This window comes from Schistocerca cancellata, chromosome 7 (assembly GCF_023864275.1).
Source record: "Schistocerca cancellata isolate TAMUIC-IGC-003103 chromosome 7, iqSchCanc2.1, whole genome shotgun sequence".
Taxonomy (NCBI): domain Eukaryota; kingdom Metazoa; phylum Arthropoda; class Insecta; order Orthoptera; family Acrididae; genus Schistocerca; species Schistocerca cancellata.
Genome location: NC_064632.1, coordinates 193,015,528 through 193,027,546, shown reverse-complemented (window position 1 = coordinate 193,027,546; position 12,019 = coordinate 193,015,528).

The following is a 12,019-nucleotide window of genomic DNA, read 5'->3' as shown; positions in this document are numbered from 1 at the left end:
GTACCGTGCACTATTCAGTGTCCCCTCGACGATCACCAGTGGTGTACGGCCAGTGTAGGAGATCGCTCCCCACACCATGATGCCGGGTGTTGGCCCTGTGTGACTCGGTCGTATGCAGTCCTGATTGTGGCGCTCACCTGCACGGCGCCAAACACGCATACGACCATCATTGGCACCAAGGTAGAAGCGACTCTCATCGCTGAAGACGACACGTCTCCATTCGTTCCTCCATTCACGCCTGTCGCGACACCACTGGAGGCGGGCTGCACGATGTTGGGGCGTGAGTGGAAGACGGCCTAACGGTGTGCGGCACCGTAGCCCAGCTTCATGGAGACGGTTGCGAATGGTCCTCGCCGATACCCCAGGAGCAACAGTGTCCCTAATTTGTTGGGAAGTGGCGGTGCGGTCCCCTACGGCACTGCGTAGGATCCTACGGTCTTGGCGTGCATCCGTGCGTCGCTGCGGTCCGGTCCCAGGTCGACGGGCACGTGCACCTTCCGCCGACCACTGGCGACAACATCGATGTACTGTGGAGACCTCACGCCCCACGTGTTGAGCAATTCCGCGGTACGTCCACCCGGCCTCCCGCATGCCCACTATACGCCCTCGCTCAAAGTCCGTCAACTGCACATACGGTTCACGTCCACGCTGTCGCGGCATGCTACCAGTGTTAAAGACTGCGATGGAGCTCCGTATGCCACGGCAAACTGGCTGACACTGACGGCGGCGGTGCACAAATGCTGCGCAGCTAGCGCCATTCAACGGCCAACACCGCGGTTCCTGGTGTGTCCGCTGTGCCGTGCGTGTGATCATTGCTTGTACAGCCCTCTCGCAGTGTCCGGAGCAAGTATGGTGGGTCTGACACACCGGTGTCAATGTGTTCTTTTTTCCATTTCCAGGAGTGTATTAACATTGACTAACCAATACTTCGGTAAATTTCTTGTACACCGACCCCATGAGAACAGTCACAGTTAGTACAAATCCGGATATGGAGGCGAGCTATTTCACGTAATAAGTTGCAAGCGAAAGCAGCAGGAGACGAAAGCAAAGCTCGTCGCCAGAAAAATTCAGACAGTCCAAAACATGTGTACATAATAATCCGAAGAGAAGGCAAATGGGCCAAAATAAATCTTACTATGGAGCGAAGAAGTCGGTTTCGTGGGTTGGAACGGCTATTTGGTCTTAAGGTAGTAGCAGCTCCACTTGGGTATCATGTCTGTCTGTCTTCCTTCTAAAAGTGCCATGTACACTGTCAAAATAAAAATAAAAATGAAATAAATGCAACAGCATGAAGGATGACAACTTAGGTGACACTTATTTAACCATTCTAAAAGTATATGATACAAATTTAGACTAAATGAAACTCACGTAAAGGGGAACGAAGAGACTCATCAATACACAGTGTACCACCCCTCTGGTGGCCACGCAAACGTATATTTTTGGATGTATACGACCATAGAGATGTTTTGATGTCGAATGGCATCCTGCGATTGACTGTGCAATGCATCTTGCAACATTATTGCTGTAGTGTGGCACTGGTTCTTGTGGGCCCTGGAGAACAAGTAAGTTTCGGCTTCATCTTGTCCCGTACATATTCAACTGACGAGAGATCTGGTGATCTTGCAGGCCAGGGAAGTTGTACACCACGAAGAGCAAGTGGAATTGGAGCAGACGCGTGTGGAGTTACGTTGTCCTGCTGAACAAGTGTATCAGCTTCCTGTCGAAGAACTGGCAGAGCACGGGAATCGCGTCACGTGCATTGTGGCGGGCACTGGCTACTTTCTCCGGCAGAAGTACCCTGTGCGACCGCGAATTGTAGCTGATAGTCGCACACCACATGAAGCCTGACATGATACCTGCGTGTCATGGACGAATGCGCTCTGGTTCAAAAATGGTTCTGAGTACTATGGGACTTAACATCTGAGGTCATCAGTCCCCTAGAACTTGGAACTACTTAAACCTAACTAACCTAAGGACATCACACACATCCATGCCAAGGCAGGATTCGAACCTGCGACCATAGCAGACGCTCAGTTCCGGACTGAAGCGCCTAGAACCTCTCGGCCACCGAGGCTGGCGAACGCTCTCTGGAATAGGCAGCTCACCAGAACTACGCCTGCGTTTACGTCCATCACTCGCATGCACACAGAAACTACCCTCTTCACAGAACACATTAGAACGCCATTCCACTCTCCAGGAAACTCTTTCACAACAACAGAGTAGCCGCGACTGACAGTGTCGTGCTTCAAATGATAGCCTGGTCAGAGACGCATGTGACCTTAGTCTTGCAAACAGATGGCTCCCCATGGACGCTGGTGAGACAGCCGACACAAAATGTTCCCGGATTTCGTCCTTAGATGATGTTCGGTCGGCACGCACTGCTCGTAATCGAGGTCGATCTTGACGCACACTGCGACCTGAAACTGTTCAACAGGAGTACACAGTTGTCGGTGGTGTTTGGTTGTATGCTGGAATGGATGTTGCAAACATTGCTCACCTCGGAACTCAGCTACTGCCAGGAGAGTCGAAACGGAGTGATCACATACAGGCCTCCTGGACGCCCCCTGCTAGTCGAAGACCGTGACAAATGAATCGCTAACACTGTAGTCCCTCAGTATGCATATATTATAACATGGTGCCATTGAAAATAGTCCCTGAGTGTGTTGCCTTTTTTCGGCTGTACATGATTAGTTACACTACCGGACGGGTCATAAAACGTCAATATTCCGCCCCGTCTGCAAATATGTGTCAGTACCTAAAATGCATCATCTTGGTTCTTGTTTGATGAGAACTTGAGGGTTCTTGGCCCATCGGATTTAATAGACGTTTGCTCGATGATGTTGTAGGATGATGTTTGCCCTAGGAATTTGTTAATGTGTGCGTTGAAGTTACAGCGATCAGCGTCAGACGCTTCAAGTGATTGTCGGTGCCTACTAAAACCACCACCGAAGCAAACAGAATGGCTGGGAGTGTAAAAGGATCAGTTTTATTGTCCAGATTGCGTATGCAGTTCATAAGCACCGCCAACTTTGTTGAAAACACTGGTTACGTTCGATCTAGAAATCAATCTCATTCCTAGAGTGAGAGGTAATTATTTGACTATCAACAAGTCTGCGCCATCAGCTGTGAGTTAATTGTTCCGGGTTTGAACTTCTTGTAAACAGAATTTGTAAGTGGGATGCTTCTGTGTTGACAGCGCTGTGTAGCGCTTTGCATTGCGTCTCTGACTGCTCTTTCTTTGTAAGAGACTCTGTGGCTGGTTGGACTCATTGTTGGAAGTTAATCGCCAGTACTGTTGGCCAGTTGGAAGCTAGTCGCCAGCAGTGATGGAAGTACTGTTGGGAAGTTGGAAGTGAACAGCCAGCAGTGATGGATGGATGTTAGATGTGAGAAGTTAGCATTGATGGAGCGTAGAGGTCTGGAGTGTTAGCGTAGGCTAACGATCTGTACATGTTCGACTTGGAGACTGAATATTATTCATGATTATATACCTCTGTACTAGATGTCAATGATTTATATTCTTGTTTCAACTGGTTGTCACATTATTAAGGTAGAAAGAAATACTTTATTTGGTTTGCTACAAAATCTTTCCTTTGCTAACTACATGCCTAATGGTAGTTAGTGGCTTTAGTAGTTGTAATCCTTTATTTAGCTGGCAGTATTGACGCTCCCTGTAATGCAGTAATTCGCGGATTGCAGATTTTCTGTGAGGTAAGTGCTTAATGAAACGTATAGGTTATTGTTAATATTTCTTTTTAGTCAGGGCCATTCTTTTGAATTAATTATTTGTAGTCAGGTTGTAACTTTTTTTTTGAGCAGTCAGATTACTTTGCGCTAGAATATTGTGGGTCAGTGTTGGTATGATAAGAAAAAGTAAAGAGAAAGTAATCTCAATACGTTCAGTTTTACTCAGCTGTTTCAAAATCTAATAACGTAGAAATTTCATCTTCTCAGTCATTCTGCAAATTGAGTACAGACACACTCATTTAAATAAAGAATTCTCAAATTTCTTGTCCTTTGTTAGGTTTTACTTTGAGCTTCAAGACATTGCACGATTTGCAACGACTGAAGTCCGGCACTCTTAACGACATAATTTAGCTTACAACGGTGCTTCAATGCAACAATATCATGGTCGAAAAGTGCGATTGCCACTCACGCCAGACTGGGTACGCCATTTGTGTATACAGAGTGCGTCATAGTGCCAATATCCGAGACTTGCAGCTCTCCAGTCTTTATCAGTCTTATTCCATTACTGATGAAGAATCGCCTCTCCTTCCGGAAGATGTCAGTCATTTTGGGCACATGTCTTGGTCATTCTACGGCATCCAAGCCATTTAAACAATCATGCTAGCCACACAAGGTCAAAAACCTATCGGTATCCAGGAACACACGGTCAATGCTGTCTCTTTGTCTCTTTGCAGTCCACATGTAGTCTACAAAGCGCAGGGACTGATGGCCTACGGAATGTACGGCTCGGAATCCAAACTGTTGTGGAAGGGAGGATGTTGCGGTCTGAGAGGAATTCCTGAAGCGACTGCGAACAGACTGTGGTGCGCTAGTCAGGCGGCTTTGCAGAGAAGCTTCCACGAAGCAGCATGCCCAGCCAAGCTGCCCACTCTGGTTACTGTTCTAGGCGATGGACGTACATTCGAGCACCGCATCCTGCTAACACGATGTCCCCCTTTCAACGTTTTACACAAACACAAAAGAAAAATATGTCTGTGGACTAACATTCTCGGTTCTTTGTCAAGTCAAACCTGGTTACAATATCGAGATCTCGACGAAATCCTCCGACGTCATTGTCAGTGAAAACAAACTGTCGTGGCTGTTGTTATGATGACCAGAGAGATTTTGTTTGAAGATAGTAACTGTTCTCGAAAGAACAGAAACCACTGATGACCGTGCAGATTCTCTGGAAAAAATGATAATTAATTGAAACCCTCAGCTGCCGATAAGTGTTGTTGATATGCCTCGATGGGGACAGCCGAAAATGTGTATCCCGACCGGGACTGGAACCCGAGATCTGCTGCTTACATGGCGGATGCTCTATCCATCTGAGCCACCGATGACACAGATAATCGGCGCGACCGCTGGGACTTATCCATTGCACACTTCCCGTGAGGCCCACATTTCCAACTGTCCACAATCTACATACTTTATGTTCCTACTAGATATCTGCCAATCCACTCATTACTCGCGCCCACTAAGGTGACGATACCCGTAAGAGTTCGGTCAACCTGTGAGCATTCGCACTGACGAAGGTCAATGGCGGGGTAGCCTTTAACTATGTATGAAGATAGTAACTGCTCTCGAAAGAACAGAAACCATTGATGGCCGTGCAGATTTTGTGGAATAAAAGATAATTAATTGAAACCCTTAGCTGCCGACAGGTGTTGTTGATATACCTCGATGGAGACAGCTGTAAATGTGTGCCCCGACCGGGACTCGAACCCGGGATCTGCGTCTTACATGGCAGACGATCTATCCATTTGAGACACCGAGGACAAATAGCTCTGAGCATTATGGTACTTGACATCTGAAGTCATCAGTCCCCTAGAACTTAGAACTATTTAAACGTAACTAACCAAAGGACATCACACTCATCATTGCCCGAGGCAGGATTCGAACCTGCGACCGTAGCAGTCGCGCGGTTCCGGACAGAAGTGCCTAGAAACGCTTGGCCACCGCGGCTGGCTCACCGAGGACATAGATGAACAGTGCACGATTCCCGTAAGAGCAGCTAAGGGCGAATGTAATTATTATGTCATGCTGCCAAAGATGGTACTTGTGTCTGCGCTAGTGGTGCCAACGCTCTCGTAGGAACGTAAACTATTCAGCTATTCAGCTCGTGTCTCTGTATCTTCTCACTGCCGAGTAATCGCTTCCACGTATAACTAAGATTATAGCCTCGGTACCTTTTAATGTTGTTCTCGCACACTGTAATTTCCACTGAATTTCTACAGAATCGCATCACAGGGAGGGGGCAATCGAATGGAAATGAGAAGGATGGGGGGTCATTAAACTGTTACATGTTTCAAACGTAATCGTCGTAATTCTAAGGGCATTTATCCCACTGTGAGAAAAGACGGTCAATGCCTTCAGGCTTTCCTTCAAGGTTGTGTACGGGTGATCTCCAAAAGCTTCCAACGAAAACTTTTACAGTGTAGTCGAAACAAACTTGGCAGTGTGTGGGCCTTCCCGCATCCTCCATACAATGCCGATCTTTCCTTAAGTGCCGGCCTCGGTGGTCTAGCGGTTCTAGGCGCTCAGTCTGGAACCGCGCGACTGCTACGGTCGCAGGTTCGAATCCTGCCTCGGGAATGGATGTGTGTGATGTCCTTAGGTAAGTTAGGTTTAATTAGTTCTAAGTTCTAGGCGACTAACTCAGAAGTTAAGTCGCATAGTGCTCAGAGCCAGCCATCTCCTTAAGTGATTTCCACATTTTTCGGGCCCTGAGGAAAGACATTCTTGGCCGTCGACTTGCTTCGGACAAAACGGCACACACCTGGATACAATCACGATTTTCTAGGCAACTGAAAACGTTTTCCATGAGGGCTTTGACCGTCTTGTCTCACAGTGGGGTAGATGTATTAACATTATACTGAGTATTTCTGTAATAATTAACTGTGTAATTAATTTTCTTCCCTCTGCTCCTCATATACGTGTGGTATAAAATTTCAGTTTCGTCGTACATTATTCCACGTTTATTTGTGAGACTGTGTGTCAGTAACTACTGATTTCTAAGTTTTCCTATTTTTAATGTGGCCTTAGTGAAACGCGGCCTGAAGCTTGGTTGCCTTGGGGATGGAAGGACAGAGCAAATACAGCTTGAAAACCATTCGTGATACAGCTGAACATTAAATACACTTTATTACAATCACGAAGTTCCTTGACAATGTAAAAATTTGCAGTGCGATAAAGATAGGTGAACTTTAAATGCGAACATTTTAGGTTAGGCTTTACTGTGACTGTTATTGACATTAAATGAAACAGCAAGTTTACTGTTACCAATCACCATTTTATTTAAAGATAGGTCAGCTGAAGTTCGAAACAATATGTTTCAACTGTGACATCAACAGCTGTTTGGGAGTTTTCACATGTCAGACTGACCAAAGAACTCAGACACCAACTATTTCTAAAACACAGATGTAAAACACCCTTGAACTGCATACAATAACAAAAGATAAAATTAACGCTTTACGAACTATAACTGATCACAAATATCTTTGTTTAAAGACAGGCCAAGTTACCCTTGATCACATTTAACTCCAAGAAAATGTTTATTATAACTCACGAGCGTTCAAACGGCGAATAAGTTACATGCCTTAACCAGTTATCAATTTGTTCAGAAGCCAAGTTAAATGTGCACTATGATTAATAGCAACTGCGTCAACAGCTATAAGAAAATGCTTTAAATGAAATAAAGATCAAGTTCTTTAACAAGGTGAGCTATACCTAAACACCTTGCATGGCAAGGCTGTAAACAAGTGTAGAGGAATGTTGGACGAGGATATAAACTTTTCAGCGGATCTACAGCCATGTGACCTCCATTCTGCTTCGCAACAGCTGGTAGTGTAACTTACTGTCAACAGGCCCGTGCTGGCTGTAACTTGAGTGCTCAGAAATAATGCACCAAAGCTAACCCTTTCCGGTCTTAAGAGGTGGTGCCGCTACACAAGAAACAGGATATGCCCATTAGCTATGTCGTATTAAGAATAGCTCCTTGAGTTACAGAGCCTAGGAAGGATGATGGCTCCAGCCAACGCACACAGAAACGGAGTACAATCATTCACCCTATTTCACAAGTAATCCGGATTAAATAGTACAAATAGATGAAGCGCAAGCAGGGAGTGTATTACAAAATTCCTTTATAAACCACAAAATTGAAAATGGAATTGCTTAGAAACCATAATAATTACAGAAACCAGAAATAAACTGTAAGGGAGGCTGAGTTGCACTGAATGCCAATTTTACAGTCTAAAATATGCTTGACCGGCTCCAGAAAAACTAAATTTGTACCAGTCTGTAGACGAGGAGCAGAATACGTAGCAATGTGGGTTAAAGCCACGGGAAAAGATTGAAAGGATTGCCCTCACAGCAAAATGTATTGCCCCAAGGCGACAACATGCGACAGAACTAACTTAACCACAGGGAAAGTTTCCAAACGTGCTCACCCGCAAAAGTGCAAGTTTATGCCAGTATGAGAGACACTTTTTCACAATGCTACAACTCCTTCGCTGCTAACAGCGGCCCACAAGAACACTCTTAACGAGGATGGACACGAGGCAGCTTACTCCGCGTAGCGAACCCAACTCTCGTTGATGTAGGGGCCACGGCCACCAAGCTGCCCGCCCCTTCCCCCATGGCCCTGCTCTTACCACCCTGCCCTCCTCATCCCCCCCCCCTTCCCCGTGCACCAGAAGCAATGCGGCTTCGAAGCACAGACTCAGGACATGTAGCCACGCAAGACAGCTGAACTTCAAAGAGAGCGAGCATCCTGCCAGCGAAGCGCATCAAGTCACCAGCCACGCCGTCTATAGGAATACACTTGAGAGTGTGACGACACCTGTCAGTTTGCGGCATGTCTCATTTGGTGTTTTTCAATGCAGTCGATAGCAGTGCGGATACACTGACCAATGACGTTGCTTCCTCGCTAACGTAGAAACTTGTAAATTACATTGACCCCAAGGCCGAGACTGTCCATAAGCGAGTGGAGTATCCCCTTTACCTTCTTGAGTGATCGCAAAACAGATCTTATTATTCGTCCCAGGGATGTTAGTATGTAAGGACTTAAATTGAATTCTCTCCAAGTAAATAAACTGCCATAGTGTTAAACAATCAACTGACGGTCTGTCTACTGTACTTCTTCTTTTTCACAGTGGGGCATTTAGGCCGGTATTACACTATCAAATTTCTTTGTCAAAGATTTGATCAAAGATGTGATGAATTATTCCATCACATATATTTGACAAAGATCTAGAGCTAGAAGGGGTATTACACTGTCATCATATTTTTCGTCAAAGTTCAAGATGGCTGACAACAACAACTTGTTATTAACTGTACGGCGTTTAGTCACAGTAGTTGTAGACAGACAGACGCACTCGTTTCCCACTCAGATGGAATCGCATAAATACCAGGGGCCCTCAGACCGACTGTGTTCTTAACTGGGTATATTATCTCCTTTACCTTTTTGGGCAGTCGGAAAATCGACTTTCGCCTATTCTTGCAATGACCATACCAATTTTGCTAAGGCCGGTATTACACTATCAAATTTCTTTGTCAAATATCTTTGTCCAATATCTTTGTCAAAGATATTTGATGGTGTAATAGGGATCTTTGTCAAATGTCATCCAAAATTTGATCAAATCTAGGGCCTCGCTGTAGATTTGTTCAAAGAAGTCGCTTGTTTTCTGTTCACTGCAATGTGACATGTTACCACATGGAGCGCTAGCATCGCTGCATTCTGTCGTCTGTAGTGTTTTTATAAACATTGCTGATAAATATAATTGGTGTGTGCCAAAAACTACAAAATTAATAGAGCACTGTGTACACATGCAGAAGAGAAGCGGGGAAAAAAAGGAAACATACCTGGGTGAAGCCGTGGGTTTTACGACGACACGATAAAAGCATTCAACAAAACTAGTTACGTGAGCTTATAGTGGCGGACGTCAAGTCGTACATCAAGTACTTCAAAAAAATGGTTCAAATTGCTCTGAGTACTATGGGACTCAACATCTTAGGTCATAAGTCCCCTAGAACTTAGAACTACTTAAACCTAACTAACCTAAGGACATCACACACACCCATGCCCGAGGCAGGATTCGAACCTGCGACCGTAGCACTCCCGCGGTTCCGGACTGCAGCGCCAGAACCGCTAGACCACCGCGGCCGGCCATCAGTTACTTAAGAATGGATGAGCATACATTTCTGTATGTACTCAGTGAAGTGTATCTTCATGTCGAAAAGAACAATATTCACTTAAGAACTGCTACATCTGCAGAAGACAAAGCTCGCTGTAACACATTACAGGAGAGGGTTAGGTTAGGTTGGGTTAGGTTAGGTCAGGTCTCCAATCTTCGTAATCTAATTTTGTATTCAGCGTGCCTCACGTTGTAAAGCACCTCATCAGCTTCATACATCTCTATTAATTTTGTAGTTGTCGGCACACACCAATTGTATTTATCGGGAATGTTTATAAAAACACTACAGACGACAGAATGCAGCGATACTAGCGCTCCATGTGGTAACATGTCACATTGCAGAGAACAGAAGACAAGCGACTTCTTTGATCAAATCTACAGCGAGGCCCTAGATCTGATCAAATTTTGGATTACATTTGACAAAGATCCCTATTACACCATCAAATTTCTTTGACAAAGATATTGGACAAAGATATTTGACAAAGAAATTTGATAGTGTAATACAGGCCTTAGCAAAATTGGTATGGTCATTGCAAGAATAGGCGAAAGTCGATTTTCCGACTGCCCATGAAGGTAAAGGAGATAATATACCCAGTTAAGAACACAGTCGGTCTGAGGGCCCCTGGTATTTATGCGATTCCATATGAGTGGGAAACGAGTGCGTCTGTCTGTCTACAACTACTGTGACTAAACGCCGTACAGAACACCAGAGACACATTAAAAATCGAAAACGTGTGATATCCGCAGCTGCTGAGCGCAATTTCACAAATAAACAGCGATCAATGTTTGATGAAATTAAAATCTGATCCAAAATTTCTACGCACTGGAATTCTGTTGTTAGAGAAGCAGTTCCATCTGGAATGTGGCACGACGACTTGTGTCAGCACAGCAGGTATAATCCAGTAGAGAGTGAAAGCGAGCTCTCGATGCTGAGGAGACGCGGGGAAATGCTCTGAACTGTAAAAGTTCCTACGGAAGTGGTGGCACCACCAATGCGAACTTGGACACAGTCTCTGGCAGTACGGCGTAATTATTATGCCGAACAATCAAAATACGACTATGGGCTATGAATGGCTACCTCAACAACAGGTACGACAGGTAGTGAAGACAATGGAGGATTTCGTCGGGAGATAGAAATCGTATGCAGATTTTAAGCTACAAGTAATTCTAGAATATTTCATCCAATGACAGCATCACGAGAAACACCTAGCTCAAACAGATTTACTTTTTATCAAGATATATGCACATTCAACATCGCAGCGCGTCAGCAATCGTTGGTTAATATATTAAAAAAACTAAAAACCCTCCCCGATTGTGAAAAAAGCACCTAGTGTTCAGTGTTAACCCAGGTTTCGGCGTAGATAACTACACCTTCTTCAGAACAACAATAAAACCCACAAGTGCCTAAGAAGACCTTTGTCAATGATTGAAAGAACACTAGATCTATACATTTATAAGTGAAAAAGAAAAGGAAAACACAAACAGTACATATGTACGAAGTCAAAACAATTACTTAACTTAATGGTGTACGCTCCACCTCACATCGGCCTATGTTCGATGGGCCATGACCCGCCATAAATTGCAGCTACAAACGGTCGCTCACTTACAAACAACGAACATAGGCCAGTCTGAGGTGGAGCGTACACCATTAAGTAGTGGTTTGGACTTTGTACATATGTACTGTTTGTGTTTTCCTTTTCTTTTTCGTTTATAAATATATAGCTATGGTGTTCTTTTAATCATTGACAAAGGTCTTCTTAGGCACTTGTGGGTTTTATTGTTGTTCTGAAGAAGATGTAGTTATCTACGCCGAAACCTGGGTTAACACTTAACACTAGGTGCTTTTTTCGCTATCTTGGCGGGTATTTAGTTTTTTAATACACGACATATGCCTTTGAAATTTATGCAGATCTAGTTGGGATGCGGCTAAATCTATCCTACATTATGTTGGTACCTCAGAAATATCGTTTTGGACGCGTGAAATAGGTACCAGGTAATGAAAATGTCTGTACACGCATACTTGTTTGAAATAAGGAGACAAAAAGAATTCGATAGGTGATAAATCAACTGAATGCACGCAGACACTTATTCTACGTCTT